This window comes from Eptesicus fuscus, chromosome 2 (assembly GCF_027574615.1).
Source record: "Eptesicus fuscus isolate TK198812 chromosome 2, DD_ASM_mEF_20220401, whole genome shotgun sequence".
In the NCBI taxonomy this organism is placed as follows: Eukaryota; Metazoa; Chordata; class Mammalia; order Chiroptera; family Vespertilionidae; genus Eptesicus; species Eptesicus fuscus.
This window is the reverse complement of record NC_072474.1, coordinates 85,572,905-85,591,595: the sequence shown is the minus strand read 5'-3', so window position 1 is coordinate 85,591,595 and position 18,691 is coordinate 85,572,905.

The following is an 18,691-nucleotide window of genomic DNA, read 5'->3' as shown; positions in this document are numbered from 1 at the left end:
AACATAAACAGACAGGGAAGAAAGCACAGGGCTCTCCGTGACCTTGCTGGGGTCCCTGAGACAGTCACGAGAGAAGTGGGTGGCCATGAAGACACAGTCCCTTGATTTCTGAAGCAAAATTCAACCCACAGGACATACTAATCTCTGATAAAGCTCAAGACATGTACTGAGAAACCGAAAGGAAAAAAAGATAAGACCAAAGGAACCATCCATCCTTCTCTGAGTCACTGCGGCTTCTGAGCTGGCTCCCCTGTGAAGGAGGGAGAATTATGAAACGTTCTGGCTCAGCAGGAGGAAGGAGTGTTCACCAGATTGTCTCGCAACGTGCAACGCAGGAAATTATCCATCAGGTGGGAGAGGAGAGCTGCGATTCCATCCAGATGAGACATGATGAGAACAGGGAAGGGTCTCCCCTGAAGAATGAAGCACCACCAGATGAAATCAAATGAGAGGAGGGGGTTAGAGTGAGGGACTGGGGAGCACAGGAACATTGGAAACGATGTCAGTTCCGTATACTCCTGGACTTTAGGAATGTTTTTGTTTTTCCTACCATCCCATCCCAGAGCTCTGATCCAAATCTCTTAGAATTCTTGGAAGTCCAGGAGTGGGCCTGGGGAGAGGGGGAAGTGAGCATCAATTGTTCAGGGGTGGGGGGGGGCTGTGTGCGGAGGATAATATGTAATTGTTGAAATGGATTCAATATGACCGAATCTAAATAAACACACAGCTTTATCAGTTAGAGATGAAAGCATCTGCCCAGCTCTGAGCCTCTTTCCCTGAAATGCGTAGATACTAAAAGGGAATCTTATCAAGGGTTTTAGAAAGCAGAAGGAGATATGAAGCCGCAGACTCAACACACACACACACACACACACACACACACACACACACACACACACACGATAGGATCTGGAGACAAATCGAGCTGACTGAATTCCCTTTGTCTTCCCTCCCCTTTCCTTCTTTCACAAAAGCTGATAAATGTCTGTGTGCAGACACAGTAGAGAATTCAAGATACATTATATTTCTAAAAGAAAAGAAAAACTCGCCCCAGTATATGTAACCAGGCCCTTTTCCTTCTTCATAGGCATAGTGATCGAGCCTTCGCTAAGCCTCAGAGCCGCTTCTAGGCATTAAGATCAAAAGCCTCTTGTGTTGGCCAAGCTTGCTCATCACTGCTCCAGGGTTCTCTCAAACCCAGGAAGCCAGGCACAGATGTCCACCACGAAATCAGAAGCCTTTCTGAGCAGGGCAGAGGGGTGTATCAGTTCTGTCTTCCCAAGGGATTTCTGGGCACACCCCAGAAAGGAGGCAGAAGTGTTTGTCCTTTCCCCAAAAGGGAGCGGGATGCCTTAGCCTATTTTCCTATTATGGTATTCACCTTTTTCTTCACAAAACTCTTACTATGCTAAAGATACTTTATCAGCTTTTTAGTACAAGTTATATATTTCCTCAAATTTTGTTATTTGCCCTTTAACTTTTTATTAGTTTTTGGCATATACTTAATTTTTTTCAGATAAAAAAAAAAGGGGTGTAGTGGGTTCCGGCTTGGAATCATGCTTACAAAGTTCTCCATTTATCTCTGCTCTCTGAGGGGAGATGGTGATTTTTAGACAATGCTTCATCAAACCTGCATGGATATTCTTCATGCATTTTTGAACAAAGAGAAGAGAGGCAGTGAATAGAAGTGGTGAGACTTAATTTATAGCGGAATAAAACCCTGTGTGTTTTTTGCTTACTGGAGTTGGCTTGTTCTTGCTCATTTTCACAGAGCAGGAAAAGTCCAGTGAAGCCCTCAAACACACAGCAGTGCCCAAAGGCATGCTGCTTGTTCATCTGAATGCTCAGATTCATTTGGAACCCTGTTTCTCATGGGGGTGGGGGTGGGGTGGGGTGGTAGAGTCCTCTACTTGGATTATCTGAATTCCATGGTGGGGACACATGCTTTGCCCATGAGAAATTCACTTACCTAAAGGGGATTATTTCCTACAACAGGGTAATAGCCAACAGGAAATCCTCACCAATATTATCTACAAGTCCACTCTATTATTTGGCATAACTTTCAGCATCTAAAGTATACCTCTCTTTTGTGCCTGCCCTTCCCTTTCTTGGGTTGAAACTGATTTTTCTTTGAGAAGTCTTACTGCCCTCATGCTCCAAATATATAATTTGACAATGAAATTGCTAGCCCATCTCCTAATCCTACAGTATAGGAATCAGACCTAGCCAATCAGAGCCTTCCATTCTCTTCTGCTGCAGTGATTGGTTCAAGGACAAGCACATGACCCAAGCTAGGTTTTCACTGACAGTATTAGGAAAGAGATATGTTCTTTTCAATAGGAATACTGGGCAGACAGGTTGTTAGACTGGACTTTGGGTGCCACCTTGCCTCGTCATGGTAGGAGCCCTTCTGAATGAAACCTGCTCAGAGGAAAGCAGACCCAAAAAAACAGAATATGGATGAGTCCTGACTACTACAGTGAGCCCCTAGGGCCTAGACTGACCTGTGCCTGAAATTGGGATCCCCCTAAATTCTTTTCTGAGCCAATAAATACTCTTTCCTGCTTAAGTCCAACAGAGATGAGATTTTTGTCACTTGAGCACTATTTCTGAAAATGGAAGTTTCTTATTAACTCTAGGCAACTTGGCAATGAAGCTGGGAATCGGGCTGTAGCCCTACCTCCACTAACTCCTTTCAGTTCCTCAGGCTAGTAGCTTAATCTGTGTGGGCTCACTTTTCTCATCTGTAAAAGAGGTTGTTGGAAGAGAGAAATTCTAAATGTCTCTTCTAGGGCCATAAGTCCTGGCTCTGTGATAATACTGTGTCAACACTTCAAGTTAATCTGAGATGCTGTCTCCAACTGTCACCTCCACACGCAGTGACAAATGACAGTAATTTATTTTAAAAGTTCAAAACCAAACCAGAAGGACCACATCTGCTTTAAGGGACTAGCAGATAGAGCAAGACTATCTCTAAAACATGGCTAGGATATAGATTCCTCCGGAAGTGTGTTAATGAGGTGGGTAATATATTAATACTGTAACTATTGTAGCTATTGTATAGATTAGTAATAAATATTTTGCTTTAAAAAGGTCTGCTGCTCCAGTTTTGCTGGGCTAAAGTAAACGAAGACCCTACTTATGTCAACAGATGACACAAGTGCTCAGAAGTGAGGCTGTCTGCTCTGAGTCCAGGGAGAGAGAAGGCAGGAAGAGAAGCTGGTCACACTCCCAGGTCTCCTTAGTCAGAGCCCATTATTTACTTTGACAAATTAGCAATGCTTAGAACTTCAGACACAGTCACGGGACGGCCTTTCAGAAATACAGACTGAATGATACAATTCCTCTGCTTGCTATCTTTCACTGATTTCCTCAATGTCTTCAGGACTAAGTCACATCAAGCGCCTTGTGATGTGAGCCTTGCTTTTAATTCCATATTTCAGCAGCATCTCTTGCCATTCCTTCTTAGGTACCTAACCTACACTAAGTAACTAGGTTAATGCATGTAAAACACTTAGTATACTTCCTGGCATTTAATATTGGCTATCATCATTGCACATTAGTGATATTCACAGTTTCCCAAAGATGCATTACTGGTCCTGAGCCTGTTTGCCTAGAATCCAACCTCACCCTGTCCCTGTGGCTTTTATCCACCATGCTGACCCTTGCAGACTGCACTGTTTCAGATGTCCAGCTGGTTGGGTTAGGCTAGTGGGAGGCTCTGGTAAAACAGTGGAGGATAAGAAGGAGGGAGGAGCCAGGGTATTTCTCTCCTTGCTGCCCCGGTGGCTCTGCAGCAGTCACTATGTGTCTCCTATAGCCTCACGCATGCCAAACATGCCCACTGAGGTTTCAGCTTATGGTCTCCCTTATTTTCCCCTGTAGCAGACATGAGAGTGGCTTTCTGCTTGATCCCAATTTCTGCATTGCTTCATCATGTTAAGTTTAATCTCTCTAGCATACAGCCAATCCCCTGCTTTAAATTCCCTCTGTTGTGAAGACTGGAAGAGGTGTCTGTTTTCCTGGACAGACCCTCACTGATGCACATGACCCGCTCTGGCACCACTGGCCTTTGTTTGTGCTCCATCTCAGCATCCCCCTCCTCAAGGCCAGTTCTTAGTCATCCTTTACAATGTTGTTCTACCATCACCTCCTCTTTGCAGCTGTCTCACTTTTTCCACATACTTCTTCCTCAGGGGTGAAACTGGGTTTTATGCTTCTACACAGCTCTCTCATAATAAGTGGTTTATCTTGGAAACCACTACAGATTTAATTTTCTTAAGAGCAAGAACACTGTCATATTAAACATAATATTGTAAACCTATCATATAAAAGATGTGTTTGTTGAATGAATACACTAAATGCTAACTGAACACTTTTTTTTAATCCAGATAAAAATAATTGTAAACTGTCCTTGTGGCAGACACTATAAGTTATCCACTCAATAATCTATCTCCTTTTATCTTGCTAACAGAACCCTAGTTCCCTTTGGGAACAGCAATATGCTCAGCCCCAGGAAGTACTTGCTTTCCCAGCCTCCCTTGCAGCTGAGGGTGGCCATGTGACAGGTCTAACCAATGAAACAAGTGGAAAACTGCTGAGGAGGTTTCTGGGAAAGCTTGTTTTCTTGATGAAAGAAAAAAGCCACAGCCCATACCACTCTTTCTTCCCACCCTGCTTTTTTTATGCCTTGAATGTTCATGTGATATCTGGAGCTACTACAGCTAACATGAAACTATAGACAATAAGCATGAGTGGGAAAAACCCAACATTTTTAAGACAGCAAAGCAAAGGAGAGAAAGAACAAGAATCTTTTATGGCATTGCTGGATTTCTTGACATGGGAGAAAAACAAAGTTTTCCTTTTAAGCTATTGTTCTTTCAATTTTGCTTGACTTGCCATAAAATACATTTCTAATGGGTAAAATCTGCCATCCGTTGTTCTCTTTTATCATCCCAGATAAAGGACGGCACAGTCACAATTATATTATCCAGTGTCTGTGGCTAATTTGGGGAGTCCAAAGAAAAACAGTTGGATTATGGGTGTGCTGATTACCTTTATGTTGAACATACTTGGCTAGATCATGGTACCCAGCTATTTGGTCAAATACCAGTGTAGATATTGTGCTGAAGGTATTTTTCAGTGAGATGAAAATTTAAGTCAGTAGACTTTGATTAAAGCAGATTACTCCTCATAATGTGGATGGGCCTCATCCAATCCGTTGAAGACCTTAAGAAAGAATGAAGTTCCCAAAGGAAGAGAGAATTTTACCTGCAGACTGCCTTTGGACTTGAGCTCCAACATGAGCATTTCCCTGGGTTTCTAACCTGCAGCCTGCCTTGTAGATGTCAGACTTGCCCACTATAATTGTGTCTGCTGATCCATTAAAAAATCTCTCTCTCTCTCTCTCTCTCTCTCTCTCTCTCTCTCTCTCTCTCACTGTGATTAATACATTGGGTATAAAGAAACTCAGAGAAAGAATGAAATTTTAGTGGAAAACTAAGTCCCTTGAGATTTATTATATCTTAGTGGAAATCATTAGGAATTGTCACTTCAAATTTTGTTGAGCATGTTTATAATATTTTTTCATTTTGCAATTTTGGATAAAGAAAAAAATCTATCACCATTTTCTCTTTTGATCAGAGAGTAGCCTACATTCCTTCCAGGCTCAATTTAATTAATCTTCAGCATCCTTCCTTTCTGCTCTGTAAAGTTATATCCGTTAGAATCTGGCCCAGTGGCCAGTATCTTCACAAGCCAGTTTTCTACCAAATGCAGATGTGAGTTCCCTGGCCCTGAGGTTCACATTCATGATCTCATTCTATCATCCAGGGGTTTCTTTGTTGTTGTCAGGGTTAAAACCATAGCCCTGTCTCCTGCTGCTTGGAATGAAAGGTTACGGGATGAGGAGAACCTATCAACAGGAGTAAATTATTTATGAAATTGGATTTTAGCATTTTAACTTCTGAGCATCTTGCTGGGTTGACTTGCTGAAAAATGACAGCATTTTTGAGTGGTAGGATGAAAGCCATATTGAAGCACAGATGTTAGCCTGGCTCTCACCTGTTCTTCACTAATGGCTGAATACTCTGAAACAGACTGGCCTTGGGCAGAGTCCGGCATGCAGGGACCTGACTCAGTCTTTGAGGTCTGCTTTATGTCCTTCGTGCAGTTAATCCTTTCAGTGGGTCCTTTCCCTCTGTGGCCACCATCGCTATCTCCTCAGGGGGCGGGGGGTGGGGGGTGGGGTGGGGGGAGGAGAACACAGAAAATTCCATTCTCTCTTTGCTACCTCCCAAAGCTTCTTTATGCAGATGGGCAATATAATCAGAAAAACTCGGAGTCTCTTTAAACCTTCATCTAGCATTAGTCAGCAAACTATGGCCCTTGGATCAAATCCGGCCAACATAGCCTACTCAAGTTAAAATATAAAAAAAGAACATGTGAGAGAGACCACATGTAGCCTACAAAGCCTAATATATTTACTCTGCAGCCCTCTATAGTTTGCTGACCCTTCTGGATTCCAGGGAAATAAAGCCCTTAGCAGTGGAATTGTAGGCATGAGTGAGGAAATGGAGGAATTTTGTGGTATGAGGCTTGGGCTAGCTCTGTTTAAAAACAACAACAAAAATACAGAGGAGTTCCTGAAAGTTTGGGATTAACCAATGTGTCCACGGGAAATGGATGTATTATTGATAGACTTCTGTGAATGGGAAAAACCTAGTGCCCTTATTATCATCAATTCTGATGAAAATTAAACACTAGTTAATAATCCATACACACTCTGCACTAGGTACTGCCCAAAACATTTTCACATGTTTATCCTGTTTACTCCCTACAACAACTCTAAGAGGTAGGTGTAGTTATTGGCTTCCTTTTGTGGATAAGTAAAACAAATCTTGCAGATTAAACTGGTCCAGGGTACACAGCTGGTTAGAGGAAGAACTTGGACTTAAATTCATGACTGACACCAACACGCAACCACCACCCCATATATTGTATTTTTCCGGTTCTGACAAAGGCAGTGCGGCAGGCTTCCTTTCCACTGTCCATTGGAAGGTTCTTGATGTGTGAGCGTGCTTACCCATGCTTCTCCGCCCTTCTGTTTCCCGTCTTCAGTCCCCAGTCTTCTCCAGCCTACTTCCGCTCCTAACAGTGGTCCCGATGTGGGGGTGGAGGGAGGTGCAGGCAGCACAGTCATTCCGCTGCACTATGCAACCATGTAATATATCCCACTCCTTCAGGAAGCTTGACAAACTGGAATATGTGTTTAGATTTCTAAACTCGGAGACATTTCAGAGCAAAGGGGATCTGGCTGTGTGCTCCAGATGGTCACAAATGGTTTTACTCTTCTGTGTATGGTAGTGTTACAGCTGCCACTGTAATACAGCTGTTTACAGAGTCTGTGAAGGGGAATATGCAGAGAATGTCAATGCTTTAGGCCTGCTTCTTCCTCCTGGAGGGAAGGAGAGCAGCCTGATCTGCAAGTCTCTAATGTGAGAACATGCCCATTGGGTGCAAGAAGAATTTGTTGAAGAGTTGCAAAGGGTTCATGCACAACACAAGCCTGGAATGCAGTATGCCAGTAGCCACGTGTTGTTTTCCTGTGGCTGCTCTAAGAAATTACCACAAGTTTGGTGGCTTAAAACAGCAGAAATATCTTCTCTCACAGTTTTTGGAGAGAAACAAAGAAGCCCAAAATCAAAGCATCAGGTCCACACTGCGAAAGGAGGCTCCAGGGAACAATCTGTTCTTGCCTCTCTCGGCTTCTGGTGGCTACCAGGTTTCCTTGACTCATGGCTGCATCACTCAAATCTCTGCCTTTGTGGTCACATTACCTCCTCCTCTTCTGTCTGCCTTCTCCTCTGTGTGTCTCTTGTAAGGACACTTGTTACTGGACTTAGGACTCACACAGGTAATCTAGGATGATCTTCTCCTCTTAAAATCCTTAACTTAACCTTTTGCACTCGGATGTTGAGTGTGACTCGACACGGTTAGCATTAGAATAAAGGAATCGAGAAAAAAGCAAGCGAGTGCAAAGGGTTAATTACATCTGCAAAGACTTCTTTTTCTAAATAAGTCACATTCACAGGTGCTTGAGATTAGGACATGAACATATCTTTTTTGGCTGAACCATTCAGCCCACTGCAGGAGAGAGAGAGAGAGAGAGAGAGAGAGAGAGAGAGAGAGAGAGAGAGAGAGAGACCAGGGCATGGAAGGAACCAGTCACCTCCCCAGGGATTCTGGCATCAAACCAGCCAGCCCCAGCCTTTGATTACATTTTTGGTGAAGAAGAAATGCACCATTTCTAAGTTGTGATTAGTGGTGAGTATTATAGATACAGTGACTAAACAGTGTAGGTGTTCATGTTTATCATATAACTAGAGGCCCAGTGCACGAAATTCGTGCACTCGGGGGGCGGGGGGAGGGCGTCCCTCAGCCCGGCCTGTGCCCTCTCACAGTCTGGGAGCCCTTGGGAGATGTCCGACTTAGCAGTGCTCCCCCGGTGGGAGCGCACTGACCACCAGGGGGCAGCTCCTGCATTGAGTGTCTTCCCCCTGGTGGTCAGTGCGAGTCACAGTGACTGGTCGTTCTGCCATTCAGTCGATTTCCATATTAGCCTTTTATTATATAGGATGAGAAGTTAAGACAGGCAGCCTAAGACTTCTACTCTACTCCAACAACATCTCAGACCCCAACAACCCCTGTCCTTCTACTCCTGTCTCTCCATCTGGCCCTTGTTCAAGGCTTCCATGATCTTCATTTAAGATCACCACATGGTTCAACCTGGCTTCTGAAGCTTCATCCATCATACCTATATTTCAGTCAGGAAAAAGCAGGAAGAGTAGGAAGGGGAAGTGGTGTGTGCTGTCTGGGTTGGCTCACTTAAAGAGCTTCGTAGAGGGTGCACCCAGTGCTTACACCTCATTAGTCAGAACATGATAACCCCTAGCTGCAAGGGAAGCTAGGAAAAATAGGTGTGTGTGTGTGTGTGTGTGTGTGTGTGTGTGTACGCTGGACACACTGCTATATTGAATAAAATGAAGGGTCACTTAGTAAGGAAGAGTGGAAGAATGGGTATTGGGTGGGCAACTAGGGCTTCCTACTATATAGGCCTTATAAGTCATATAAGTTTTAGCACTCATGTGCAGAGGCAGAGATCACTGTCACCTTCTCCAACTTGTAATAATAATAAAAATAGCAACATTTGTTGAGTGCTCACCATATATCAGGCCCTGGGTTTGGTTCATTCCAGGTTCATTACTCCTCAAAACAGTCCTCTGAGGTTGGCATTATTATAGTACACACTCCCATTTACACATGGAAAAACTGAGGCTTAGGGAGGTCAAGTAATTTTCCAAGGGTCACATGACTAGAGAGTGGGACAGCCAGGATTTGAGTCAGATATGCTTGTCTGGACCCCACATGGCCAGGCTGCTGTGAGACCTGGGAGAGGCTTGAGGGGAGGAGTTAGGTGACTTTGCACACTGTGACCGTGAGCATGGCCTCAGGGCTGCTTCATCTTTCTTTTTGCTACATTAACGAGATGTGCAGTACTGCCTTGGCAACTCTGTGGTATATTTTACCACTCTTTAAAAAATAGTGTCTTAATCTTCCCACCTTCTACTTGGCTGACAGCCACACACACACACACACACCCTTCTTGACTCAAGATGGGGTTATGTCACAATAAGCCCATCGTAAGTTGAAAATATCATAAATTGAAAATGCATTTAACACTACACTATAGAGTTCCAGTTGTTTAATCATGTGGCTGACCGGGGGCTGTGGCTCACTGCGGCTGCCCAGCATCCCACGAACACATCATACCACATATCACTAGCCTGGGAAAAGACCTAAATTCAAAGTGCAGTTTCTACTGAATGTGTATCACTTTTGCACTATCATAAAGTAAAAAATATTGTAAGTCAAACCATAGTAAGTCAGGGAAGGCATGTGTGTGTGTGTGTGTGTGTGTGTAGGTGTACACACACTGATTGACACATGTGATGTAGGTGTACACACACTGATTGACACATGTGATGGTAAGTGGACTCCCCGGGACACAGCTAGCTCCCAGCACAGGAAGCTCTGCTCCTTCTCTGCACCTGAACATTCGGTCCACCTCCCCACCTCCATGGCTCTGCACCTCCCAGTTCTTTTTTTTAATTCTCTCCCTTCTCTCTGGGGATCCTAAATTAAGCTGTGTCCTCTAAGACCCAGGTCAAGGCTCCTTGCACATGACGCCTTCCTTCTGAGACTGCCCTGGCTGACAGCTCTCTCCCTCCCCTGACCCTGCCTGTCTCCCTACCCCATCGGTTCTCAGTGCCTCTTTTCTGTTCCACCCGCTTGGCCTTGAGTCCTCTCATGTCTTCATCTTTTGGGCCCTCATCAGGCTGTACATATTTTGAGCTGTACATGTTTTAGGCTGTACGTGTTTTGAAGACCAAGGGTGCATCTCATGCATCTCATATCCTGTAAGTCCCCAGCACCTCATCCCCTCGTGCCCCCCTCTCTCCCATACTGCGGTCACGGTGCCTTAGCGCACTGGTTCAGCGTGATGCCGGCCTACTGGGGAGCCCTCACACATCCGCACGTGTGGCATGCGCATATACATGCTACACTCCAGTTTGTGTAGCCAAGATACGCAGCATAAGAGACGGGAAGTGGTCACGCCAGGCAGGAGCAGGTGTAACCTATCTCGAGGGGGTTTCTCCTTGCTCCCGGGTTCCCTCACAGTGCGCAGCTGCCGGCAGCATGCTGCAGATGGGGCTCAGCCGGAGCTCGGAAAACAGCCCACGCCTTGCTCGGCCACTGTCCTTTCAGTCTTGGGCTCCCCGGCCCCAAGAAGAGCCTACACTAACAGTCCGTGCTCTTGCATTCGCGGGACTGTTCACAAGCATCAGGCTCTCCCGGGCCTGACCTGGACTCAGCAGAGTGAGGCCACATCCTGGTCAGGAGAGAAGGCAGTGAGCATTCTTGTGCAAGACCCTGAGTGCCCTTCTCGCCCTCCCCTATCACCTCCGCCCCAGTTTTCAGTCCATCCCTTTCCCCTTGCTTCTTCCGCTCAGCCAATGCCTAGGAATTCTTCTAACTTAAAATAAAGAAAACAATTTAAAAATTTCTTCTTCCAACCAGAGTCTACCTATTCACCACTCTTCTCATCTCCTGCCTTTGTTCATCAATTTTTTTTCTTGGCGGTGAGGCAGACCCCTTGCCTCCATTACCTACCTCAGTGCCCACTCAAGGCGCAACCCCTTGTGGGCTAGTCCTGACTTTCCTCCTGTCTCCCAGATCCCTGTCCAGCCCTCTTCCCCTCACACTCACTGAGCGAGCTGGTGAGAAAACCACACGGAGGATGTTGTGCCCTCCCATCTCTCTGTCTGCAGACCCCCTACTGCCCACCTGACCAAAGGAAGGAGGTGACTTCTACTATTACTACTATTACCTCCTCCACGCCCTCCGCTGTAAGTCATCTTCCCTCCTCCAAGCCCTGCTGTTTGTCATTCCAGCCTCTTTCATCGCGTCCACCACTGTCTGCCTCACATACCTGTTAGCTTGGGAGTCAGGCCCATGGTGTGCCTGGGTCTGGAGTCTGGGTGTGACCTATGTCTGACTCATCTCTAATTGGCCCCTACACCCAGTGCCGTGGCTGGCCCTGATAAGGCTTATCATTAAATGAATGATATTATTCATTTATTATTTACTATTAGTAACCTATTAAATGGTTTTTTATTAAATCGCTTCCTTACCCTACCTCTATTATGAAACTTCTACCTCTGAAACATGTCTGAAAAGTCGAAAGCTTTTAAACCTTAAAGAACACGATGAGGGAGTCTAGTGTGCGTGTGTGTGTGCGTGCGTGTGTGTGTGTGTGTGTGTGTGTGTGTGTAGTAGTCAAATTATCAGGTTAGGGTGGCCTTGAGTTGCAAGCACATCAGTCCCTGAGTGTGCGGGGCTGTTTGGGGCCACTGGGGCCATGTGAGGGCAGGCTCGTCTCAAGCATTCACGTGCTTTCGGGGAGACTTTGGCCCCTAGTCGACCTTCCTGAGATAGAAATACTTAGAAGAGAGCAGGAGAGGGACCTTCCTGAAGATAGAAATACTTAGAAGAGAGCAGGAGAGGGAAGAGCTCAGCAGGCGCTTAACAGACCCTAGTGGCTGACTGCAGCTAACCCAGCCCTGAAGAATTTCATTGTGAGGCCTCAAGGTTATTTCTTATCTCAATATTTTCACTACTTGATGACAGCTGGTTTTCTATTTGATTTCTGTCCATGTGCATCAGGGTGTGATCAAAAGGAACCGACTTTATCCTCCAATTTCCCTCTTAGTCTTGAAATGCAACCAATCTAACCAAACACATGATTTACCGAAAGTTAGGTGGGTATGACATCACTTCTGGATACCAAACACTTAAGTTCTGTGAGCACAGAATGAACCTGTGGGACTGCCCACCAGCCAGGGAAATGATGCCCTTCAGGGAAACACGGCCTCCTTTGTCACACTCATGCCCGGGCAGCCGCATCCCCTCCGTGGGGTGTCCTTAAAGGCTGGGCTGTGAAATGACCTGCTTCCTTCCAATGAACACTACCCAAAGGGCAGCATTCTCAGCTGTCCAGAACTAACATTTCAGGAGAAATGCTGGGTCAATGACTCCTTAGTTTCACATTTGAGTCCAGAAATATTGTTCATTTAGTGGTCTGAATATAAACCTTGGTTTTTATCCTCAAGGGGGAAAAGAAAAGGTGGCAAAAATCTGCTTGAGGGGTAGTCTCCACAATGAGGCTTGCAATCATGAGTCTCTGACATTTCAGAGAGGAAAACTAAAAGATGACGGTGTGTGTTTTTAAATCTAGACCTTTCTTTCCAGCTTTCAAGAATTCATTCTGTATATTACTTAGGGCGGAGGCTAAGCCAGTGTAACAAAGAGACCCCAGAATATTCGTTCCTCTTTGAAGTGCTTGATTCAAGGTGAGTCACCCATGCTGTCTGACGAGCTCTCATTCAGGTCTTGAGAGAACCCAAGTTCCTTGCTAGGCCTTTTTTAAGAGCTGTTTTAGGCTCAGAGCAAAGTTTAGCAGAAAATACAGAGTTCCCATACATCCCCTTTCCCCCACATATGCCCCCATTACCAACACCCCCCACCAGAGTGGTACATTTGTTAAAACGAATGAACCTACATTGACACATCACAGTCACTCAAAGTTCATAGCACACATTAGGGTTCATTTGTAGTGTCGTACATTATGTGGGTTTGGACAAACGTATGACATGTATCCACCTACAGTAACATACGGAGTAGTTTTGCTGCCCTAAAATTCTCTGCACTGCACCTATTTGCCCCTCTTCCAACCCTTGGCAACCACTGGTCTTTCTACTGTCTCCATAGTTTTACTTTTCCTGAATGTCACATATTTCGAATCATGTAGTATATAACTTTTCACATTAGTTTCTTTCACTTAATACTTTGTGTATTCCAAACTATTTCACTTTTCTCTTGGACACTGGAAGGGTGCATTCTCCAGACTCAGTGGGGTCATATGTCTAGTCTGGCCAGTGGTATCTGGGTGGATAGATTGCCCTGTGGGATTCCCCATGTTCTCCCCCATCATCTGATGGTTGGGCGAGGAAGACTGCAAGGCCCCACGGACTGTGGCGACATAATATAAAAGGATCCTGGGTCACAGAATGCCCAATACTCAATTCAAAGCGAGAAAGAAATGTTTTACTGTATAAAAATCTCTGAAATGGGCTTGTTTGCGCTAGCATTACCCTATCCTGACTAATACATTTGTTCCTGAACAGCAGCTGAGTATAAATTTCTATGAGTGGCCCTTGACTCTCATAGAAGGAGCTAATCACTTCTTTCTTGTTATTTTCATAGCACTTTGTGGTTGCTTTTTAACAAAAACTTTAAAATAACTTTTAATGACAGAATAAATAAAATAACATCACAGAATATCAACTGCTTTTTAAACCACTCATAAGCCTATCACTTTAACTAGAACATTTATAATTTTTGCAAAATTTCCTTCTCTCTTTAATATGCATATGTTTTCAAAGCATGCGGTATTTTTAAAATGTTGTCTTTATTCCTGTGTCATTCCAAAAAATTATTTTAAGTCAGGGATACATATAATTTTGTATCTCACTTTTTCTCTTCACATAATAGTAGCATAAACTTTTATCCATATTGACTCTTTGTAATGCGTATATAATATTGCATTTAATTTTGGTTCATTTTCCTAGAATAGATCCCCAGATGTGAGTTTACTGGTGTGAGTATTTTTATGGGCTTTACGTTATTTCCAAATTGCTTTCTAGAAAGAGTTGTGCTAGTTTACAGTGCCAAGAGAAAAGTGTAAGAATGCTCAAATTACTATCTTTTAATTCAATTTTTAAAAATTAAGCTTATTTAGATTTTAATTTACTTTCATTTGATTACTAATTAAGTTAAATTTTCCTCCATATAATTATTTAATCACATTTTTAATTTTGTTAATTATCTGTTTGGGTCCTTATGTAGTTGTCTGTTTTTAACTCTTGATCTGTTTCTTGCCTTTGTTTACAAAGTACTTAATAAAGGTATCAATCATTTGTCAAATCATGCATATCTGTTCAAATTTATTCATTAAACAAATAGTTATTGAGCACCACTTTGTGTCAATCACTGTCTAGGTACTGTGGACACATCAGTGAACAAAGAAGATAAAAATAGTTTTGTCCTCATGCTTTCTCTCTCTCCTTAAACTGTAATTACTTTTTCCAAGTGTACTGTGAGTAACCAGAGGTCAGGAATAAGATGGTAGCTTATTTTGATTCTCCATCGCCTTCCATCACATACGTGACCCATAGAAGATGCTTAATGCTTGTTTATACATATAGAGAGAAAGGCCTATAGTCCAAAATCTTCAAAATGATATTTCCAACTCCCTCACATCTGGGTACACTTTAACTTAATGCTTTGCATCCACTATAAAAACTGGCTTCTCTACTGCCAACAACCCAAGAAGGATGCTAACTCCATGATTATCAATGATTGCTGCCCCTCAGACTCACCTAGAAAATTAAAGAAACAAAAAGAAGCCCATCTCATTTCCAGCACCCATTTTCAGACCAACGAAGTCTAAGTCTCCCGTATTTTTAAAGCTCCCCAGTGATTTTAATGTGCAGCCTGGATTGAAAACCACGAGCAGCACTGAAATGTTTGATGGAGGGTTAGGTAAAAAGGCCTGAAAACTGTTTCTTCTAGTTTGTAGGAAACACTCAACTGCTTGAGTTCTTTGCTTCTGTTTCCATTTTTTTCCTACAAACAGCATCCATTCATCTAGGTCCATTCCTTATGGATAGAAAAGGTCCATAGTCAATATTTGATGGAAAGGAATATTCACTTTAGACACGCATTATAACCCTGAAATCTACACTCAAATAGAAGCTCTGTGAGAGCAAAGACTTTGTTCTGTATTTATTGTGTCTCCAGAGCCTAGTGTCATGGCTGGGGATGCTTGTTACAGCACCTAGCTCACACTGACTAGTCCACTCCTTGAATATTCTTTGAAGCCTTTCCTAATTCTCCAAGGAAAATATGAAACCCATCAAGAAAGTCCTGTTAGCATCCACCATTCCCACAGGCAGAAGAAAATGCTGTGACCCAAACGTCGTCACTGGTGAGGACTTTCCTTACTAGAGTTACTTCTGACAGACAGCATTGGTGGGTGGAGGTGCATCAGCAGGCAAGCACAGCAGGCCCACCACACCTAAGCGGCTGATTTCACACCAGCTACTACCAGAGAGGAAATGAGGGCTTTCTGTGTGGCCCCACTTAATGCCAAATGGTTTAGAATGGAGTCTATTTTAAATGGAGCATCTGTTATAAATTCACATACTAAAAAGGGATAACTACCAAAATCATCTCCTGTCCTCCTCAGAACATCAAAGTCATCATCATAGTCTTTCCTTCTACCTTTAGATAATGTAAATACCAAAAACGTTCTGTAGTTCTCCTTCCTCAGGAATGTTCAGACCAGGGGACCTCATTATAATTCTGGACAAAAAGAATTTTTTACATGATAGCTTGAAATACTATTTTTATAAGCCAACCACTCTCTTTTTGTAAATTGTGACCACTTGCTTAGTAAACACTTGCTGGAAATTAAACCTGATAACAGCACTATCATATGCAAGTGCAATACTTTGGAATTCTCTGGCATTTGTTTTTCTCTGCCATGTAGTCAACAGGAAATACTTCTTAAAATTTTTGAAAAACTCAACCATTTAAAAAAAAAGCAGTATTGGGGTGCATTGGGCAATCAGGAGTGCATTTTGTTGTTTGACCTCCATAAAGCAATGTTTGCCACTGTTGGTGCCTTTCCCCTTGGGGAATCACCTCTTAAGGCGAGCCAGACAGAAGTCAGATGGCATCTCATTCTATTGTATAAACACCAGCATCCTTTCCAGTTTGCACAACAGCCTTGTTCAAAACACTTAGGTTACCACCTTAATTTCTCCAGAGAAAACAGTGTCCTGAAGAGCCACCATCCTTTCTACTTTGATTTCAAGCACTTTCTATAATCCCTATAATGTGGAAGGTCAAACAAGGAGTGCATCCTTTAGTTCCTGGCCAGACATAACAATAAGATTTAATCCCCAAGTGTTCATGTTCTGCTTTCACAAGCTTTAGAGGCAAAAGAAGCTCTGCTCTTATTCTCACCTAAAGTTACCTCGCAGAACTTTGGGCCACTCGGGAGTCTAAGAATCCCTCCATTATAGCCCAGAATCGGTTGACGTCTTCTAATACCTCTCAAGTAAATGTCAAGCTTTTGCAACCAAACCAAGAGACATTTAAAAGGGGCATTTGGGTGGAACATGGTAGGAAGCAGTAAATAGCTGTAGGGAAGAGGCAGGGTTATCTAGGATTTATAGGTCTTGCAAATATTTATGCAAGGTGTTAAAAAGTAGCATCTCTCCTTCTTAAGATTATTGGCCAAAGTGGGCTTATGCCTTTACTTGTAAGTAAATATTACTACAACATTCTAAACAAATTTATTAGGCCTGTCACCAGCAGCCAAATATTTATGTAAGCTCTGTGGGTTGAAAAGGTAGTTTAAGGAGACTGTTTTAACCACAGCTTTGTAAATGTTTAAGGTAACATCCTGCCTCTTTGAAACCATCCCACCTAGCCATATCATCATATTTATAATAAAAAGACAACATGTTCAAAGTGATGCATTATTTCCTGCTGTCCAACGCTAGGCTTCTGTCTTTTTATCATAGCCAAACAGAAGAAAGAAATGATTTCAGAGAGACCCTTCTATGCAAGACCTGGAAAGAAGTCACTGAAAATGTTACTAGTGGGAGTTGGGAGACAGAAAATGTAACTGTGTGGGAGCTGTAAGGAGGAGGAAATAATTTTAAATAATGGAATTAGGCCTTGCTTAGAATACCCAGATGTATTCATAGCTGTATTCATTTTAAATCAATTGATTTTGGTTTTATATATGCCTCAATAACTACTAATGAAGTTTAATCGCCAAGTCTGGTCTGGTTACCAAAATAAGCTCTGTGAGTGAGTGAGTGAGTGAGTGAGTGAGTGAGTGAGTGAGTCTACTAAGTGAATTCTGGGCTTGCTAAGCTCTGAACATTTTCATTTGCTTTTGGTCCCATTGGTCTCATAACATATTAGTCAGGGCTCTTTCCGTTGCTAGGACCCAAACTCAAACCATGCATTGGCTCCCATGACGGAAAGCTCCAGGGGATACATCTTCAGGCACAGTTGGATATAGGTGCTCAGAGTTATTGCCAAAATCCTTTGTTCAGCTTTCCTTCCTACTAGCTTCCCTCTCAGGCAGGCTTTAGCTGTTGTGGTGGCCAAGATGAGCACCAGCCATTGTTTCTAACAGCCTAACAAACCACAGACAGAAGACTGGTCCAGACTGGGACACATGGCTCTTCTCAACAATCATTGTGACTAGATGTGCCTTCCCTGGAGCCAGGTGTAACCTATGGCAGTGGTCGGCAAACTCATTAGTCAACAGAGCCAAATATCAACAGTACAACAATTGAAATTTCTTTTGAGAGACAAATTTTTTAAAGTTAAACTTCTTCTAATGCCACTTCTTCAAAATAGACTTGCCCAGGCCATGGTATTTTGTGGAAGAGCCACACTCAAGGGGCCAAAGAGCCGCATGTGGCTCGCGAGCCGCAGTTTGCCGACCACAGACCTATGGGGTTGGGTCAGCTGTGATGTAGCCCCAGTGATTGAGAAGGGGAGGTGTGATTATTAGAAAAAAATCTGAGTGAAGTAGAAAAACAACTTTTGCTGCTAAATTATATTTTTAAAAGATTGATACCTTTTATAGCTATGCACAATTACAAGAGGCTTATTTTTAGACTCCAAAAATGACACTAAGATGTGGGTACTGAGTATCTAGAAACCAGAAGCTACCTGCAAACCTGGTGGTCAGAGACATGGCCACAACCTCACTTTATGCAGAAATTAAGAAGCTGGAGGAGATCAGAACAATAATTAATTTGTGTAGAAGTTTACTAAATACCCATCACTAAGAATTTCACCAGGTCTGCCCAAATTTGCTAGCTTCCTAGTATTGGTAGACCTCATGGTGTGTTAAAGACTAAGACAGTTTAACCTCAAACATGGGCATGTGTCGCCTGAGGTGCTTATAAAATGCAGA